This window comes from Mustela erminea, chromosome 2, assembly GCF_009829155.1.
Source record: "Mustela erminea isolate mMusErm1 chromosome 2, mMusErm1.Pri, whole genome shotgun sequence".
Taxonomy (NCBI): Eukaryota; Metazoa; Chordata; class Mammalia; order Carnivora; family Mustelidae; genus Mustela; species Mustela erminea.
This window is the reverse complement of record NC_045615.1, coordinates 98,668,612-98,689,632: the sequence shown is the minus strand read 5'-3', so window position 1 is coordinate 98,689,632 and position 21,021 is coordinate 98,668,612. Positions and strand designations below refer to the sequence as shown.

The 21,021-nt window shown below is 44.8% G+C and overlaps 1 protein-coding gene and 1 long non-coding RNA gene across 3 annotated transcripts in view; one reads left to right on the top strand and one right to left on the bottom strand.

Moving 5' to 3' along the window:
• The window catches only part of FAM193A (family with sequence similarity 193 member A), a 165,881-nt gene that overhangs the window by 126,205 nt on the left and 18,655 nt on the right, over positions 1–21,021 (bottom strand). The gene's annotated exons all lie outside the window — the stretch shown is intronic.
• Positions 5,993–20,359, top strand: LOC116584811. Its single transcript, XR_004283338.1, has 3 exons — positions 5,993–6,053; positions 16,356–16,358; positions 20,349–20,359. It is a non-coding gene; the product is annotated as an uncharacterized LOC116584811 (long non-coding RNA).

The following is a 21,021-nucleotide window of genomic DNA, read 5'->3' as shown; positions in this document are numbered from 1 at the left end:
TCTCTCTCTGCCTGCCTCTCTGCCTACTTGTGATCTCTCTCTGTCAAATAAATTAATAAAAATCTTTATTAAAAAAAAATAAAATAAAATGTACACTGTAAACCCAAAGGCAACAAGTATAAAAATATTTTAAGAGGTATGAATATATCAACAGAAGAGATAAAACAGAACCATAACATGTTAAATTAAACCCAGAAAAGGCAGAAAAAGAGGGAAATGAAAACAAGAAATAAATGATGAACAGAAAACAGCTAGCAAGATGGTAGATTTTAATCAAATCCTATCAATCCTATCAATGGCTGCCTGGGGCCAGAGGAGAAGAGGGACTGGCAAAGGAGCACATGGGAACTATGCAGGGTGATGGACACTTCCTAACTCTTTTTTTTTTAAAGACTTTATTTATTTGACAGGCAGAGATCACAAGTAGAGGCAGGTGGAGAGAGAGGAAGGGAAGCAGGCTCCCCACTGAGCAGAGAGCCTGATGCAGGGCTCGATCCCAGGACCCTGGGATCATGACCTGAGCTGAAGGCAGAGGCTTTAACCCACTGAGCCACTCAGGCGCCCCGAAACGTCCTAAGTCTTAACTGGGGTGGCAGACATTTGTCAATCCTCCTAGAACTGTATGTTTCAAATGGGTGCATCCTACCGTGTGTGAATTATACCTCAATAAAGTTTATTTTTCCAAGTAAAGAGCGAAAAGTTAAAGAAAAAGCAAACTACTGGAGTAATTAAGAATGCCTGCTCCAGACCCGACGGCCCAGCCTCCCTCACTGGCGCATCCATGCCGGCATTACTCGCCCTCCCCTCACCTCAGCTCTCTCATGCTGGAACACCCCTCATCCACCGACCCTGAGGCAGCAGCAAGAGCTCCGGGCCCCAGGCCAGCAAACAGGGAGCACACGTGCAGTGCAGGCTAGCATGAAGGGGACTCATGAAGAACAGGACTCAGGAAGAACGACTTGTGTCCAAACAAGAGATCACACAGGGTGGCTCCCCACGGGAGATGCTGCTATTTCTGCTCCAGGCAAGCAAGTATCATCTGACTAAAGGCTCAGAGAGAATTTTCTAAAATCGCTGTGGACAAGACAGCTCAAAAAGCACTGCACATATGTACTATATTCTTATTATCTCAAGATACATTTCTTAAATTACTCACTTTTTTCGGGTTAAGATATATTTTATTTTTTAAAATATCTGCTCTACATTTTCAGAGATGTTAACTAACATCCAATGAGAAGAGACTAAGTGCTCACAAGCTGAAAGGTCTGGAAGCTTCCCCTTGGAGAAGCTGGCTCATCTAGAGGCTACTAGTCAAGGGCTGTGGGGTTCCCAGGGCTGAGCATCTACTCAGATCCACGCTTGGAAACTCCAGGCCAGACCCATGGGATATCGACTGCAGCGGTGCAAAAGGGACTCCAAGTTAGAAGCCCGTTAGAGCTGTCTGTTCTCACTGAAAGTGAGCGCGAAGAAAAGTTAAATGCAAACAAAACATTACCAGAAATAAATTGATAGGGGTGCCCAGGTGGCTCAGCTGGGTATCTGCCTTCAGCTTAGATCACGGTCCCAGGATCCTGGGATCAAGTCCCACATCAGGCTCCCTGGGAGCCTGCCTCTCCCTCTCCTTCTGCTCTTCCCCTGCTCATGCTCTGTCAAATAAGTAAATAAAAACTTTTATTAAAAAAAAAAGAAAGAAAGAAATTGACAGAAACACACCTCATGGTTAGAAAATACTCCATTTTCCTACATTCCTACTTCTGTACAGCTCAGTCCATATTTATGGAAGAGCTACAATTTGCTGAGATGGACCCAAAGCCCACATACATGTTCTGGCTCTTAAGAAAACAGCAAGGGAGTGGACTGTTTCAACATCATGATATAAAAAGATGTGCACGTTACTACACAGCAGCCCCAAGAACAAGAAATGACTCACGTGAGAATACAAAGCTAAGCACCAAGTGCCGGGCATTATGCTAAATAAATGCCATACATGTATGTCCTCCAATAACTCTTAGATGACCCAAAAGGCAGGCACTACTGTCTCTTTTTTGTTGTTGTTAAAGATTTTATTTTTTGACAGAGAGAGAAAGCACACAAGCTGGGGGAGTGGCAGGCAGAGAGAGGGAGAAGGAGACTTCCCACTGAGCAGGGAGCCCGATGTGGGGCTCAATTCCAGGACCCTGGGACGGTCACCCGAGTCAAAGGCAGATGCTTAACTGAGCCACCCAGGTGCCCCACTACTGTCTCATTTTAAAGCGGTGGCACCTGAGGAGCAGAACCAATGGGGAGGCCCATCGACACCACAGGGTAGGATGCACACCCAGACAGTGTGAACCCCGCACCTGTGTGCACAACACCCCAACAGGTCTGCCTGCTGGCCATCGGGAACGCACCTCTCCTCTGCTGATGCAGCGCACACATTTTCTCTTTAAAGGCTAACTCACCCCGCTCCCACTCTCTCCCACTCTCGCCCAGTCTCTCCCAGTCAGGCCAGCCACCTCCTGTGTACACAGCACTTCTGGACCACACGCGCTCCTCTCCCTCTCCCAAGAAACTGACCACAGACTTTGTCCTGAGCACATTCCTCCTTCTAACACCTTCCATAATGTCACTCCTAAGACAGGCAGCGTCCGTGGAATGAGCAAGCAGAAGACTCTGCAGTGGTTTTCAAGCAATGGCCACAGAGAGGAGGATCCCAGGCTGTCCCCTGGGAGAACATGAGCAAGATGACCATGAATATGCACACGTGCCTCACAATCAAGGGCCAGCACCACCAGTGAAAGACCGACACCTACGACCAGCAACAAAGGAGAGAATGCGGAGTCCCTCCACGGACGACTCTGCATGAGGACACCCACTCCGGCCAGCAGCGGACGGCTGGACCTGCCACTGTTCTCAGACAGGGTCCTGGAGGCCCAGCGAAAAGGAAAATCCAAGCAGGGAGCACAAGTCGGAGAAGTGTGCTTGCCTGGGTGCTTTACCAGGGAGAAGAAATGGCCAGGGACGCAGATCTATGCCAGTGTATGGCAGAAGCTGGTATCTGGCTGGCCGGCCTAGGAACCTGGAAAGAACAAGGAGGGATAACTGGAGGCAGAGGGTTTTAGAGAAGGGGTCTAAGGATGGGCACGGAGCGCAAGGCAATCTGTGTCCTCTGAATGCTCAGCAATGACAGCCACTGCCAAAGCAGCTCTCAAATGCCTGCGCACGTCTGCCTCTGAGCTTCTTTCCCCAACACTTCCCCAAATACGCTCATGAACAAAGAGACATGACCGCAAGGATGGGAGGGAGGACTGTGCCCAGTGACATGAACTTCCACCAAGATGATCTGGATTCTCCAGCACCAGGTGCCTGCAGGGCAGAGCTTCTCTGGTGTTTGGCATTTGTGCCTCCTCCAGCACGGGACTCAGGGTGCAACAACACAGCTGGGAGGAGCCTCAGAGAGCCTGGGCTTGTGTCCCAGCCTCAGTGACTACTTCCTGCACCCTCTCCTCAGCCCCATGTCTCAGCACATGGAAGGGTTAATGCAGGGCTGGCTGGCTAGTGAGCCCAACCTTGTTCCACACAGGGGTCTGGAGATGCCCTGGCCCCAGCAACAGACAGAAGTGTGTGCATGCCTGGTTAAGGGGGCTGCTGCTCCAGCACCCAGTTCCAGCAGTGCTTCCCAGATGCCTGCATGCCTGCCCATCACCACTGGCTCACCTGAATCCTAGACATATGTTCCCACGGCCCTCCCCACAAAGACACGATGCACCCCAGGCAGTGCACCTACACAGGAAACTGACTGCCTCTGCATGGCCTCCCACCTGCCTCAGCTGGCCTGCACCCCAGACTGATCCTGCTTGTCTAATGAGTATGGACTAGCTCTGGCCAGGCAACCCAGCTACAACCATTTGTATTCCAACAAGATATGAACCCCAGTCTTGGGGTGTGGCCCCTTCCAAATGTATCCATCCTTGGGGGTACTATCCCTCAGCCCTGGAGTATACCTTAGAGTTCTCTTTCCAGTTTATGGCTACTCTGTCAAAGCTCACTAATTTCTTAATATATTAAATTTCCCTTGTTTAAATTACTACATGGTGGGGCACCTGGGTGGCTCAGTGAGTTAAAGCCTCTGCCTTCGGCTCAGGTCATGATCCCAGGGTCCTGGGATCGAGCCCCAAGACAGGCTTTCTGCTCAGCAGGGAGCCTGCTTCCTCCTCTCTCTCTCTCTGCCTGCCTCTGCCTACTTGTGATCTCTGTCAAATAAATAAATAAAATATTTTAATAAAAAAATAAAATAAATTACTACATGGTTAGTCTCCTGTTTGGATCCAGAAGGATATACCCTGTTCTCCAATGTCACCATTTATGGACTTGCTGTACAATTTTTCACTGTTATAACACAACACTGACCAAGGAGTTTGTTTTAGGGTAACAGTGAGGTGATGACCCATGGCGATGGGATTCACTCATCTTGTCACATACTCCATCACCCAAAACAGCTGGCGGCAGATAATGTTGAAATGGCCCACTGGGGACACAGGAGACTTCTGGGTCCCACAAGATGTAGCTTTATATATTCTGTACAGATGTCCAACAGATGGTGCTGCTTCTACAGGAAAGAAGGGTCCAGTGCAAGTAGCATCTCAGATTTATACTTTCTAGACCAATCCAGAAACTTTTTCCTTCCAAGCCCTATAACTCTGGGTTCTGTTAAGTTGGAAGCCTTAGTATCCAAGAGTTGAATACTTGTACTAGGTGATAGTAGTATCAGTACACCAGAAGCTAACCTGACTGTCTGGACTTGTGGTACCTCTGAACCAACACGTTCAACACCACCACCACACACTGACTAGATACTGTGATGGGCAAAGGTAAAGAGAACATGAGACAAGTTGCGGAATACCAAAAGTATGTCTTTACAAAAATATGTATTTCTTTTTTTGTTGCTTTTTTGTTTGTTTTTTCTACACAGTTTTGTTTTTTGTTTTTTGTGGGTTTTTTGCTTTTGTTTATATTAGTCACCATACAGTACATCATTAGCTTTTTATGCAGTGTTCAGTGATTCATCATTTGCATATATACCCAGTGCTCACTACAACACATGCCCTCCTTAATACCCATTACCTGGCTAGACCATTCCCCCCACCCTGCTTGCCTCTAAAACCCTCAGTTTGTCTCCCAGAGTCCACAGTCTCTCATGGTTTGTCTTCCACCCAAAAACATGTATTTCTGAATTAAGCTTCCTTCTAAAATGTTGACATATCGGGACGCCTAGGTGGCTCAGTGGGTTAAAGCCTCTGCCCTCGGCTCAGGTCATGATCCCAGGGTCCTGGGATGGAGCCCCACATGGGGCTCTCTGCTCAACAGGGAGCCTGTTTCCCTTCCTCTCTCTCTGCCTGCCTCTCCGCCTACTTGTGATCTCTCTTTGTCAAATAAAATATTTTAAAAAATAAAACGTTGACATATCTTCCAAGAACAGCACATAAATACTAATAAATTTTTCCAGCTATCTGAATTTAAGTCACAAAACAGCATGAAGAAAAATTAATAAAACATTACCCCCAAACCATATGTCCCACCCCAAACAAAACTGAGTCAGCTATGACTTTGTTTTCACATACACATAAATGCTTCAAACAAAATATGCTTGGAATAAATAGTGCCCAGCTGGCTCAGTCAGGGGAGCAGGCAACTCTTGATCTCAGGGTCATGAGTTGGGAGCCCCCAGCTGGCATGGAAATTACTTTACTAAACAAATAAGAATATACTGGAATACTTTCACCTCCCAGCACCATTTAGAGTCAAAGGCAGGCTAACGCAAGTAGAACAGCAGCAGTGGTTAAAAAGAGAAACTGCAGAAAGGCAGCAGTGTTTGGTACAGAGAGACTGGAGCCAGGATACCTGGGTTCAAATCCCAACTCTACCTCCTAATATGCTGTGTAACCTTGAGAAGTCACTCATATTTGTAAAACTCATTTTTTTTCCTTTTTTTCCCCCAAAGATTTTACTTATTTCAATAATCTGGACCCCCAGCGTGGGGCCAGAACTCATAACCCCAAGATCAAGAGTCACATGTTCCACTGAGCCAGTGATGTACCCCCAAACTCATTTTTCTTCTTCTGAAAAACAAAGATACCCCATAAAGTATTTAAAAATATTTTCTTTTCTTTTTTTATTTTTATTTTTTAAAAGATTATTTATTTATTTATTTGACAGAGAACACAAGTAGGCAGAGAGGCAGGCAGAGAGAGAGAGAGAAGCAGGCTCTGCACTGAGCAGAGAGCCCGATGCGGGGCTTGATCCCAGGACCCTGGGATCATGACCTGGGCCGAAGGTGGAGGCTTTAACCCGCTGAGCCACCCAGGCGCCCCTCTTTTCTTTTTTTAAAGTAAGTTCCACACCCAGCATGGAGCCCAACATGGGGCTTGAACTCACAACCCTGAGATCAAGACCTGAGCGGAAGTTCTAGAACTGGATGCTCATCGCTTCTCGGCCTTTTGGCTAAGATCAAGTGTAGAACTGGATGCTCAACCAACGGAGCCACCCAAGTGCCCCTAAGTTTGTCTGCTTTTTACTTTTTTATTGCTTTTTAAAGATTTATAAATTTACTGAAGAAAGCAAGAACAATTGGAGGGATGGGGGGAAGGGATAGAGAGAGAGAATCTCTCAAGCAGATGTCCCACCAAGCACAGAGTCGGACATGGGGCTCAATCCCACCACGAAGAAGATCATGACCCGAGCTGAAACCAAGAGGTGGACCCCAACCGACTGAGCCACCCAAGTACCCCAGGTTTGTTTATTTTTTAACACAACACTAAACCCTATGGCTGCTTAGAAAATATATACTTAAAATACTGTATAACTGTGGTTTAAAACTATTCACTGTTCACCCTTAAGCAAGCCACTAACACTGCAAGCCTCAGTTTCCTTATTTGTAAATGGAGGATTAAAAAAAATCCACTTAGGGGGCACCTGGGCCTGGGTGGCTCAGTGGGTTAAGCCTCTGCCTTCGGCTCAGGTCATGATCTCAGGGTCCTGGGATCGAGTCCCACATCTGGCTCTCTGCTCAGCAGGGAGCCTGCTTCCTCCTCTCTCTCTTTGCCTGCCTCTCTGCCTACTTGTGATCTCTCTCTGTCAAATAAATAAATAAAATCTTTAAAAAAAAATCCACTTAGAAGTTTGCCACAGAATCAAATGAGATTATGACAAGTGCTTAATAGAGTGTAGGACATAGTAATCATTAAGTCAAAATGGCAGTTGTTTATTTTTATTAAAATGACAGAATTTTTTAAATGAGCAAAATAAAGCAGGCAAATGCAAATAAAATGAACGCATGGGTAGCAACTTAAAATCAGAGAAACTAAGTGGGCTGGTGCAGTCAGGGGAGCACATAACTCTTGATCTCGGAGTTGTGAGTTTGAGCTCCACACGGGGTGTAAAGATCACTTAAAAATAAAATCTTAGGGGTACCTGGGTGGCTCAGTGGGTTAAAGTCTCTGCTTTTGGCTTAGGTCATGATCTCAGGGTTCTGGGATCGAATCCTGGGGCTCTCCGCTCAGCAGGGAGCCTGCTTCCCTCTCTCTCTGCCTGCCTCTCTGCCTACTTGTGATCTCTCTCTCTGTCAAATTAATAAATAAATAAAATCTTTAAAAATAAAATAAAATAAAATCTTAAAAAAAAAGGAAAAGGGGTGCCTGGGTGGTTCAGTGGGTTAAGGCCTCTGCCTTCATTCAGTTCAGGTCATGTTCTCAGGATCCCGGATTAAGCCCCTCATCAGGCTCTCTGCTCAGCGGGGAGCCTGCCTCCCCCTCTCTGCCTGCCTCTCTGCCTACCTGGGATCTCTCTGTCAAATAAATAAAATATTTAAATTTAAAAAAAGAAAGGAAAAGAAAAACACTGTTAAGTAACAAGCCTACTCTGTTAATAGGAGGTATACTTTTAATAAAAAACATGAAAGTCGGGGCGCCTGGGTGGCTCAGTGGGCTGGAGCCTCTGCCTTCAGCTCAGGTCGTGGAGCAGAGAGCCTGCTTCCCTTCCTCTCTCTCTCTGCCTGCCTCTCTGCCTACTTGTGATCTCTGTCAGATAAATAAATAAAATCTTAAAAAAAAAAAAAAAAAAGACAAGAAGGTTATAACTCAGTACAAAATAAACATACTGAGGGACACCGGGTGGTTTAGTCAGTTAAGCAGCTGCCTTCCGTTCAGGTCATGATCCCAGGGTCCTGAGATGGAGTCCCACATTGGGTTCCTTGCTCAGAGGGGAGCCTGCTTTTCCCTCTCCCTCTACCCCTGCTCATGTGCGCGCTCTCTCTTTCCCTCTGTCAAATAAATAAATAAAATCTTTAAAAAATAAAAATAAACATGTTGAATATATAATGCAAAAGCCAGTAAAGTCTCCAGTAAAAATTAAGAGATGTTACCAACCATCAAACAGAGCACCTACCAATCTGTAACAAACCAAGTAGAGAAAAACATAAATGACAAATTTAAATAAGGCTTAATTATTGGATTTATGTCGATTTAAAACTCCACTGACAGGCACCTGGGTGGCTCAGTGGGTCACGCCTCTGCCTTCAGCTCAGGTCATGATCTCAGAGGGTCCTGGGATACTGAGCCCTGCATTGGGCTCTCTGCTCAGCAGGGAGCCTACTTTACCACCACCCATCCCCCAACCTGCCTCTCTGCCTCCTTGTGATCTCTGACAAACAAATAAATAAAATCTTTTAAAATAAATAAATAAATAAAACTCCACTGAATACTTCTAGTGTTAGGCTCCACAAAACACTGGGAAAACCAATCAAATAAGCTACTAAAAAACAAAAACCTACATTTTACACAAAGATCAAAGTTATACAGGCCCTATTCATTTAAAAACAAAAAACAGGGGCACGAGGGTGACTCAGTCCATTAAGTGTCTGACTCTTGGTTTCAGCTCAGATCATGATCTTGGGCATCATGGGATTAAGACCCATACTGGGCTCCACGCTTGGCACAGAATCTGCTTGAAATTCTCTCCCGCCCCCACTTGTGCTCTTTCTTTCCCTCTCTCTAAAATAAATAAAATAAATCTTTAAAGTCCCAGTACTTACCTTAGTAACTAACACATAATATGCACTAACTAAATGTGTGCTGAGTAAAAAGACTCAGAAAAACAACAAAATTGAGAACACCATGTATCAAAACCTCAGGTGTCGGGACAAAGTTGTACTTAAAGTTAAGTTCATAGCTTTAACAACTAGTATTATTTTGAAGTGGAAAAAAAAAATTCAGTTCAAGATCAGAAATCAATTCAGAAAGCTGCTGCCCTCCCCAAAATAAGAACAAATTATTATAAATACGAAAAGGTAATGACTTAGTAAAGAGAATTGTTAAGCAATAAAAAGTAGTTAAAATGTGGCAAATCTCTCTGAATTGTATGCTTAAAAATAGTTAAAATGGCACTTTTTATGATATATATTTTTACCACCGTTAAAAAAAGTTTGTTTTCTGAGAAGGGCAAATTTAAGGGGAGGAGATGGATACTGAAAATTTTAAAAACCAACAGATTAAAACAGGACAGTTCTAGAAAGTTTAATAGACGATTATTCTTTAAGTAACAGAATATTCCTGAGCACTAACAATGTGCATACTTCACAGGGTTAAAAATTAAATACTCTAGGGGCGCCTGGGTGGCTCAGTGGTTTGGGCTGCTGCCTTCAGCTCGGGTCATGATCTCAGGGTCCTGGGATCGAGCCCCGCATCGGGCTCCCTGCTCCGCAGGAAGCCTGCTTCCCTCTCTCTCTCTCTCTCTGCCTACTTGTGATCTCTGTCTGTCAAATAAATAAATAAAATCTTTAAAAAAAAAAATTTTAAATACTCTAACACCAGAAACATCATAGAATCATGAAAAGCACATGGTAACAATTAGCATTCACCAAGTCCTACTAGGATTCTCACTCTCTCATCTACCTCAAACCACCCACTCTCCTCAAAGCCACGGTTTTAAATTAACTCCTACTACTGTTGCACCATATATGGATGTCTGAGTCGGTTTATTGTCTACAACAGCCTTCTGATGTTCTCAAGGACACATGACGACCTTCAACAAACCAGCTGTAACAAACCACTAAGACATTTAAATATCTCATCAGACCTTTAAGAAACATGTAAGATTAAAATAAGTTCTGCCCCTAAGTACATACTGCACTTTTGGACATTCTCGCATGAATCTTGGGAGACAGTCACTGTTCACAGGACAGGAAAACCACAACAAAGCTCAAGTGAAAGGACGGTGGGGTGTGGGCACTCAGCAGCCAAGCAATTTCCAGACAAAACCAGGAGCTTCAAGATTTCCCCTTTCCGGGGCGCCTGGGTGGCTCAGTGGGTTAAGCCGCTGCCTTCGGCTCAGGTCATGATCCCAGTGTCCTGGGATCGAGTCCCACATCCGGCTCTCTGCTCAGCGGGGAGCCTGCTTCCTCCTCTCTCTCTGCCTGCCTCTCCGTCTACTTGTGATTTCTGTCTGTCAAATAAATAAATAAAATCTTTAAAAAAAAAAATAAAAATAAATAAATAAATAAATAAAAAAAATAAAAAAAAAAAAGATTTCCCCTTTCCAAATTCATGCCTTCACAAAATTGACATTAGAATGGTAACCATTAGTTACATCAAAAATAATGAATATCTGGAATAATTACTATATGAACTCTATAAGGTTCTCAAAATTCTCAGGTATTTTAGATCTCATGTGAACTAATAGCTTGAGGTAATATAATTTTGAGTTCAATACCTGTACAAAGTCCAATAAACTCAAGCAACCATATTAAATCCTCAAAAATGCTGTATGGCAATCACTGTCTAAACCACAAAGATTGGTCGGAGACTCAGCACAACATCATCTAGAGCAGCCTTACACCTGCCACGGCCCCTTGCTCCTCGCTGTGCAGCTGGCCCTGAACAAGCCCTTGGCCTTCCTGCGCCTGTGTCCTCAACTTAAATCGGGGATGAGAGCCCCTCGGCTTCAGGTCACTATGAGGACAAGAGCGAGACACATGTGGACGGCACAACAGGGCCTGACATGGGAAGGGCTGCGGGAACGCCAGCAAACATTAACAGCCTATCCAGCTTGTGGCAGAGCTGCTCAGCAACTAACTGCTTACACTGTGAACTAATGCCAGAAGAACGATATAAATTAAATTCTGACTTCTATTATAGTTCTGGACTGCTGCTATTTATATGTCACTGCTGTCCAGCTCACCTACAACAAAAGCCTCCTGGGAGCAGAAACCACTCCACCCGATACTTCCTTGCCACCCGAGCATCGAGACACAAGATTTACACAAGGTTCTCCAGTGTTACAATCCCAGTATCTATCATGTACCCAACATAAAACTTCAATGTTTGCTCAATGAATACATCTGCATTCTTTCAACTATTTCAACTTGAAGTCCAAGGCTCTGACACCCCCTGGTGAGTCTGGCCCATGATGATGGCTGCCTGGTGAGTCTGGCCCTAGGAAGCACACTTTTGCAAAAACTGCCAATGACCAGATTCTATTCGGCCGCTGGGCAGCCGTGACTACTCTCACTTGGGCAACGGATGGAGGTCTTGCTATGGTTCTCAGTCGGCATAGAACAATGCACTGTCCTTGCTGTCCCCCCTTCCCCTGCATGGACAGGTCAGCATACTCTCTAACCCAGGGCCTAGGCCAGGAGTAACTCAAGTATTTTCAGAGGGAGGCAGTTAGAGGAGTGGGGACCCTCAGACAGAGGGGAGGGAAACTTATTCTCAGTGGCTTTTTTTTTTTTTTCATTCGCCTTTTCAGTACTTCCAAGAGGGCAGAGGGCTATTATCTGTACCCAAATAACTCTTCGGTAACCAGAATTAATTGATAAATTCATGTTGCTTCTGATTTTAATGTTCATTTTTCATTAATGCCAAATGATTAATTCATGTAATAAAAAAGTTATGCATGTAATATTTATTGAAAACTCCTCTGTTCCAAACCTATTTAAGGCAGTTAGATATAAGCATTAAAAATGTAAGAGAGGTGGGGTGCCTGGGTGGCTCAGTGGGTTAAGCCTCTGCCTTGGGCTCAGGTCATGATCTCAAGGTCCTGGGACCCTGAGCCCCACATTGGGCTCTCTGCTCGGTGGGGAGCCTGCTTCCCCATCTCTCTTTGCCTGCCTGCCTACTTGTGATCTCTGTCTGTCAAATAAATAAATAAAATCTTTGGAGAAAGAAAATGTAAGAGAGGTGGGCACCTGGCTGGCTCAGTCAGTGGGACTCTTGATCTCGGGGTCATGAGCTTGAGCCCCATGTCGAGCTTAGAGATTACTTAAAATAATGATGATGACGATGATGACAGTGATGATAATGATGATGATGGCTGCCTGGGTGACTCAGTTGGTAGAGCTTCTGTCTCTGGTTCAGGTCATGATCTCAGGGTCCTGGGATCAAGCCTACACCAGACTAGCTGCTCAGTGGGGAGCCTGCTTTTCCCTCTTCCTCTCCCCAATGCTTGTGCTCGCTCTCTTTCTCTCACTGTGTCAAATAAACAAATATATTTTTTAAGGTTTTATTTATTTATCTGACAGAGAGAAAGACAGCGAGAGAGGGAACACAAGCCGGGGGAGCACCACAGGGAGGAGAAGCAGGCTTGTTGCTGAGCAGGGAGCCTGACACGGGGCTCAATCCCAGGTCCCTGAGATCATGACCTGAGCCGAAGGCAGACACTTAACAATTGAGCCACCCACGTATCCCTAAATAAAATCTTAAAAACTAGTAATAAAAATAATGATGATGATGATGGAAGAGGAATCACAGGTTCCGAGTGTTACAGAACCTCAAAGGTCTGTTCTTGGCCCCCCCACCAATGCTGCACTCCACCAGCCACAGTCACACCATCAAGCCACACTCAACTCCCAGAAGTTGGTTTGGGGTTCAGATGTTTATGGTGGGGAGAACTGGGAAGATAGTGAAGCAGAAGGACCCTAAGCCTGCCCTGTTTCACAGATACAACAAGATAACAGTCAGATCAGTGTAAATAGCCCAGAAAACAGATCTGAAGACTGGCAGAACAAAGTCCACATAGAAGGCTGGAAAGGTGAAGACACAGTTTGGAAGCAAAACAGACCATCATCCACAATGAAAAGGGAGCATAGCATACAGAAGAGCAAATATCAGATGTCTACAGAACAACTGCCTAATCTACATCTCCTCTTGGGTGTCTCAAGGCTCCTGGAGTTCAACATGTTCAAAACCAAACTTACACTGTGGCAGCAGTGAGCCAGAGAACCTGGGCATGATCAATGCAAAGAAAATGAAAGGTCGGTAGACATGGCCAGCCTGGTGCATGGGAACAGTCCAGTCTGCCCCATGTGAAGCACACCTGTGCTCCTGAAAAGATGCCTATGCCCCCCTCCCATCCCATGAACAGAAATCAAGGGGGTGCACCACATTCCCCTATTGAATCCTACCCACTCCACACCTGACACCAGGCCTCTAACAGGTCTTCCTGCTTCAGTCTTTGCCCCTTACATACACAAAGCATCAGCAATCATTCTCGTACAACCTAAGTCACAGCATATCACTCTTCTTCTCAAGATCTTCCCATGTTCCCATCTGAACATGATTAAAACCAATGTTGTTAGAGTGTCAGACAAGGCCCTTCATATCTGTCCACAGATCCTGACAAACCAGGACTCAGCAGTCACTTATGGGACAGATGGATGGAAATGACATACACATGGGAACAGATGATCTTGGACATGGAGCTGCGTGAAGTGAGAGCAGGACCTGTGCCTCATACCATTTAATAAATACATAAAAGGGATTTTTTGAAAACAGAGATTCATACCTATCCAAATACACAAACCTATTAGACTAGAGCAGACTAGGGGATGGGGGTAATGAGCACAAAATGAAGCTGGGTTGGGAGCTCTAGGAAAACAGGAAAAGGAGACCAACACTTTTATCAGATGCTGGGCATACACTGTGAACCAAGGAGTACGAGGTCCTGAACAAATGCAGCTAACACACCATAAGACCTGTTCCCCATCCAGCCCTTTGGTGGGATCTCCTAGCTCGGGGGAAATAATTTCTGAAGTCAGACTCCCAAGAATTTGCTTTGTCCATCCCACAATCAACCCACCTCACTCTCCTATGTGTCTTAGAGGTGTGCCTTTCTGTCCATTTTCACTGCTGCCTTGCCTCTCACCTTTCTCCCCATACCCACTGTCACGCTCCAAACCATTTCCCTCACTGCCGCAAGAGACATCTGCTCAGCTCTGCCAGGCCCTCTGACTGTCTGCAAGTGCTCTAAATCAAAAGACCCAAACTCGGGCCCCAGCCCTCAAGGTTGCACTGGGTGCTTCCCATCACCGCTCCTCCTCCAGGCCCCTTGCTCCACTTCCCCAACAGGGCTGGGCGCAGCGTTGGGCTTTCCTCCTACCTGGCCTACTGACAGCTCCCGCCCACAAGCCGCAGCCAGACACAGCCTGCAACCTTTAACCTTACCTAAATCTCTCATCTAACAAATCAGGGGAGGACCAGAGACTCTCTCTGGGTCCCACCAGTGAATTCCTGGCAAGGCTGGAGAGTCACCCAGGCCCAGTCCAGCCCTTGTGTGAGGCCACACCCTTGGACAATCTGGTTTCCGTTAGGTACCGTGCAGGACTTCGTTTGGCAGAAAGAGGATTAAAAAGAAAGCTTCAAATGTTAGTTTGGGCTTAACTTTTAGTTAAATTCAGTCTCTATGGGGCGCCTCGGTGGCTCAGTGGTTAAGCCGCTGCCTTCGGCTCAGGTCATGATCTCGGAGTCCTGGGATCGAGCCCCGCATCGGGCTCTCTGCTCAGCAGGGAGCCTGCTTCCTCCTCTCTCTCTGCCTGCCTCTCTGCCTACTTGTGATCTTTGTCTGTCAAATAAATAAATAAAAATCTTTAAAAAAAAAAAAAAATTCAGTCTCTATAATCTGTTTTGATATCCTGAGCAGTATTCAGAAAGTGCCAAATGTAAAGTTCTGGTCTGGGAGGCGCCTGAGGGGCTCTGCAGCAGGTTAAGCAACTGCCTTCAGCTCAGGTCATGATCTCAGGATCCTGGGACAGAGCCCTGCATCAGACTGCCCGCTTAGCGAGGAGTATGCTTCTCCCTCGCCCTCACCTCTCCCCCTCGCCATGCTTGTGCTCGCTCTGTCAAATAAATAAAATCTATAAATAATATAAAGATGTCTTGGTGAAGGGGAATTTTGAGCGAAATATATAAACTAAAATCCTGGACCAGAACTTCCTTTTTTCCCCCTAAGATTTTAATTATTTATTTGAGTCAGAGAGAGCACAAGCAGGTGGAGGGGCAGACAGAGAGGGAGACTCTCACTGAGCAGGGACCCAATGTGCGACGTGATCCCAGGACCCTGAGATTGTGACCTGACCTGAAACCAAGAGTCAGATGCTCAACCAACTGAGCCATCCAGGCACCCCAAGACCCCTTCAAATAAAATTACCTTTTGTACCTCTGAAGTCACTCTTCCAAACTCATACTACATGTACAACTTTTTTTTACATAAAATCAAATAGAAGGTCACTGTTCTAACGTGTATGTGTCTCCAAGCTTGTCTGTAAGCTGGCTCTCGTAGGTAAAGTGCCTTAACCATCCCCCTGCTTAGTAGCCCATACCCTCTCTCTCATGCCTACAGAGGGGTGGGGGGTAAGGAAGAAAGGCAGCCCATCACAGTATGCCCAAGGACCCAAGATGAGGCCTAGCATAAAAACATGGTCTGGACCACTTCTGAGAAATGTGAATCAAAACCCCAGATGAAATCAGCTAGTAATCACTAGAGGCTGCCAAGAGGAAGGGCTCCGGCCATGGCTAGCAGAATCACCAAAGAGCAGAAGCCTTGGGTAAAAAGCGCCAGCCAGAAGCGCAGCTCAGCAAAGCCACCCCACATGGAGAAGGAACAATGGTACAGGCAGGGTGGCCTTCTGCTTCTTGCAATCTGAACAACCCTGAATATACCACAGATCAGGAAGGGGAGGGAAGGGGCGGGAGGGAGAGGAAGAGGCACTGGTGTGGTCAGCTCTTGGAGTGCTCCAGTTCAATCTAGGAAACCAGACCAAATGCAGCCCACCTGAGCATGAGATCTGTCTGGAACAAAAGCTCCCAGCCCAAGGAGTAAGGACTAAAAATGAGCTCCTCTAGCCAAATCCTGCTCTGCAAAGGAGCTCTCCCCAAGTCCCCAAACGATGGGGTATTTTGCATACCTTCTTCCAAATTGCACACTGCCTTAGAAGGTTTATCCCCTGTGTCATCATGGGACCTCAGTAATGAAGGGGAGAAAAGAGTTTTAATTATCCCAGTAAAGATAGAGGACTGGAGGGCCCGTTACTACTGTGCCCCACACTAAAGACTGTGTTGTCTCAGGAGGAGTAGCAGAAGAGGTGACCAAGAGTCATATTAATATTCTCACCCAGTTCGTAGAATACTTTGAACAAGTTTAAAATATATGGGCTGAATTTATAAAAATATATGGAGAAAAAACATGGAGGTTTGGTTTAGAACATGTCAGAACTCAGACTTGCTGCTTCAGCTCCGAATGGCTCTCTAAACCTACCATGCCATAAGAAATCCACAGCCAAGTCCCCAATGGCTCAGAGAAGGTACTGCTTTCTTATAACTGGAGGATCTGAACACACTAAATTCAACCCTGCGGGTAGAAATCAAAGTAAGAGGATTTGTCATCAAAGCAGCACAGATTCGAACTGGCCTCTCCAACAAGCAGACTGAAACTAGAGACTCCAGACACTCACTACTGTCCACCTGCCCAGCTATTCAGAAGCTGGTCACAATTTTGGAAGACATTCAAAAGCAAAGATTAGAGGTCATGCTTTAAGTGCCTGTAATCTTAGGCGTGAAAACCTCCAGATGTGTGTCAATTATGCAGCATCTGACCCTAAGCATATGGCCCTACTTTCCAGAGCACCTAAACGAGATGAAATCAAATTATGCTCATCATGACAACATGCCAGTCCTAAAATCCTGAGGAAGAATATATGATATTAGGACCATCCAGAGATTTGTGACTTTGTGACCAGATTCTAGGTAGTATTTCAGTCCACCTGACTGGGAAAGCATCTTTTCTTTTAGTGGAATTAGCTAAAATTATAAAGGAGAGTCACAGGGTCACAGGCCCTTAGCGCCTGCTGTTCCTCTTTCTACAACACTCTTGTCCAGATGTCTACATACCTTTGCTCCCTCACTGCCTTTGCGTCTCTGCTCAGTGCTACCTTCTCAGGAAGTCACACATCCCCTGACCTCCTGCCCCACCACTTAACCCTGGAGGCATCAGGTCCACACCACCTACTTCATTGCTCACCATCCCACCACTTCATCTAATTTAATTTACTGTCTTCTGGTGATGGGGGGAGGGAATCTTCATATGCTCTGTTCCCCAACAGAGTCTCAGTGTCAAGAACAATTCCTGACACAGACTAGATGCTCTACATGTATGATGAAGGAAGACAGATCTCAGGGGAGCCTCTGTCCGAATCTTCCCCACAACTCTTGAGAGCACTTCCAGATGTTAAGCACCAGAGCTCTCACTATTAAAAGAGGCAAACTGCTCCTGTCTGCACACTTTGTTTAAACAAGACTGAATAAGCCAAACTTTGGACTGCTTTTGTATTACTGCTAAATAAAACTCAGTTTTTAGAAAGTTAGAGTCCACCCACTGTTAGCAACCAAATTTCTCAGTCCCACACATGAGTTTCTTTTTTTTTTTTAAAGATTTTATTTATTCATTTGACACAGAGAGATCACAAGTAGGCAGAGAGGCAGGCAGAGAGAGAGAGAGGAGGAAGCAGGCTCCCCGTGGAGCAGAGAACCCGATGCGGGACTCGATCCCAGGACCCTGAGATCATGACCTGAGCCAAAGGCAGCGGCTTAACCCACTGAGCCACCCAGGCGCCCCACACATGAGTTTCTAATCAGCTGGCTCTTCACAAGAGTCTGGATGAGTAAGCCCAGGAGTGTTTCAAGAAATAACAAGGACCATTTGAAACAAGTTGTGTTTAACTCCCAGAGTGACCTACAGACTTAACCCTACCCAATCATGAGTTTCCCTGCCACAGGAAAGGGAGGCCAATGACTGTCCACACTCGAGAATCAACTAAATCTGGACCTAAGCTTGTACGCAGGAGCTGTATCCATTCCATTACCTCCTAAGACCTGAGTCCTACTTCTCCAAATACCACCCCTGCTTTCTTGCAGTAGCGCCCCTCCTGTCTTCCCCTTACTGTGGGAGCTATGCCTGGTAATGACACTCATACCCCGCTATGGGAAATGCTGGCCTAGAAGTTTTCACTGTGCCTCTTAATTTAGTATGTTCGAACTTCTGGACTACATTACTGGACTCTGTCTAAATTCACATGATAGAAAACTTCTACACTTCAAATGTGATAATGAAATTTTTAGACAACTTTTGAAAATTCCTAATTCTATACCTCATTTGATTCATTCAACAAACACTTACTGGCTATGAACAAGATACTTGGCCTTGAAATCCCTCTGACTACCAATCTAGTAAAACGCAATGAACGCATTGGGTAAGTACAAATGTGTTCAGTGTCATCAGAGGTAACTGCTGTCACTGGGAGATCAGGGTGAGCTGAATGGAGAAAAGAGTAACAAGCTAGGCCCCAAATAACAAAGAGCAGTAGGGTGCTCAGGAGGCAGAACTGGAAGGAAGGGATGAGGAGTGGGAAAAGAGGATGTAAGAGAAAAAGCTTTCCTGGAGAGCAAAGGTAGGGAGCCAAGTTCCAGATGTGATGTACGAGAAAGTACAAAGTAATGAGAGAAAGAAGGAGGGGATCTGGCTGGAGAGAGGTCCTGCTTGCAACAGTGGGTGAACTCCTCTGGAAGGACTCCCAGCCAGGAAGATCTGAGTACACCCCACCCCACCCCCATAACAGACTATACATCCAGGCATGGCACAAAAACATGGCTCTGAGGTCACCCTACATCTCTTACCAGTAATGCAGAAGGCATTTAGATGCAGTTGATAAATGTAATTTACATACAATAAAAAATACATAAGGGGCATCTGGGTGGCTCAGTTGGTTAAGCGCCCAACTCTTGATTTCAACTCAGGTCATGATCTGTGGGTTGTGGGATTGAGCTCCATGTGGGGCTCTGTGCTCTGCATACAGTCTGATTGTCCCTCTACCTCTGCTTCTCCCCCTGCTCCTGCTCTCTCACTCTCTCTGACTCAAAAGCGATTAAAAATCTTTTTTAAAAAAGTACACAAAACAAAAAAACATATAATAAAATAAAAATGAAATCCTATTTTTGCATACTTTTTTTTTAACAACACTGAAAAACTTTTTTTAAGAGGGGCGTGGGGAGTGGGGAAGGAGAGAAAGAATCTTAAGCAGGCTCCATACCCAGCACAGAGCCCAACCCTGAGATCATGACATGAGCCAAAACGAAATCAAGAGTTGGACACTTAATTGACCAAGACCCTGGAAAAACTTTTTTACAACAAAGAATAATGAGAAAAAAATGTAAGGAGGCCAGTGTAATTGAATGTACTTTATTATTTTTCAAAATCTTGGTATAATACTTTGTGTTAAAACCAGATCTTTGGGGACGCCTGGGTGGCTCAGTCGGTTAAACCGCTGCCTTCGGCTCGGGTCATGATCGCAGGGCCCTGGAATTGAGTCCCACATCGGGCTCCTTGCTCGGCAGGAAGCATGCTTCTCTCTCCGCCTCTGCCTACCACTCTGCCTGCTTGTGCCTGCGCTCGCTCTTGCTCTCTCTGACAAATAAATAAACAAAATCTTAAAAAAAAAAAACAGATCTCTGGAATACTGTAAATTATATTACATAGAAAGCTGGTTTTGCTGGCAGTCCTTACTGAAAAAGGTCCCTCTCCTATTTAAATACATACAGATCTAAATGGAAGAAATGTATCATTTGCACTTACTAAATCATGCTAATTGATTTTTTTCCCATCAATAAATTACACAAAGATTTTTACTGAAATTCAGCTAATCAATTTTTATCTTCCTCACAGAGTTCTTTGTTTTTACACAAATCAGAAGGTATCACATTTTTGTATTTTTAATAAGTTCAGAAAAAAACTTTACGAAAAGCTTATAGACAGTATAAAAATTTTATGTCCCAGTTTAAGTATGCAGTAAGATGAACTACTTATATTATTCTTAGCAAGAAAACAAAACAAAACATTGTGGCTACAACTCTAAACATCCATTTTCAAGATGCTCTCCATAGCAAAAGCTTCTTTCAAAAAGCAATTTTCTACCCATTGTTAAAATGTCACCTTTACCTGGAGGGGGCAGAGTAAGTATTTATTTTCTTAAAAATACTGAATTTGTTACGTAGCTTTCTACTGAAAGTCACTTATTATTACAGAAAAGATCAGCAAATTTAGACCACTTGTCTTTGTGTAAAAGAAAAACACTCAATTCACCTTCAGAATAGGCAGAGCTTTTAATTTTACCACGAGATATCCAGAAAAGTTCTGTATCTTGGCAAGTACTCTCATAGTTATTCCCTAACTCATTACAAAACACTGTAAAGATCTACTACTTCTGAATAAAGCTCAGGCTGATCCCCTGCATGAGTCTGGCTTTAATTCATTGCTATAAGAATTTATTTATGCATCATGTGAATAAATTTCACATGCCTTGTCCTTTCTGCCATCCTACTCTATCCAAGCATTCTCTCTCTCTCCCTCTCTCACACACACACACGTACACACAGGGTACCCAATCTGAATCTACAAAAAGCCTCTCTCTGCCTCTGCCTGCCACTCTGCCTGTTTGTGCCTATGCTCGCTCTTGCTCTCTCTCTCTTTCTCTCTCTCTCTCTCTGACAAATAAATAAATAAATAAAATCTTTAAAACAAAAACAAAAACAGATCTTTGGAATACTATAAATTACATTACCTACAAAGCTGGTTTTGCTGGCAGTCTTTACTGAAAAAGGTCCCTCTCCTATTTACATACATACAGATCTAAATGGAAGAAATATATCATTTGCACTTACTAAATCA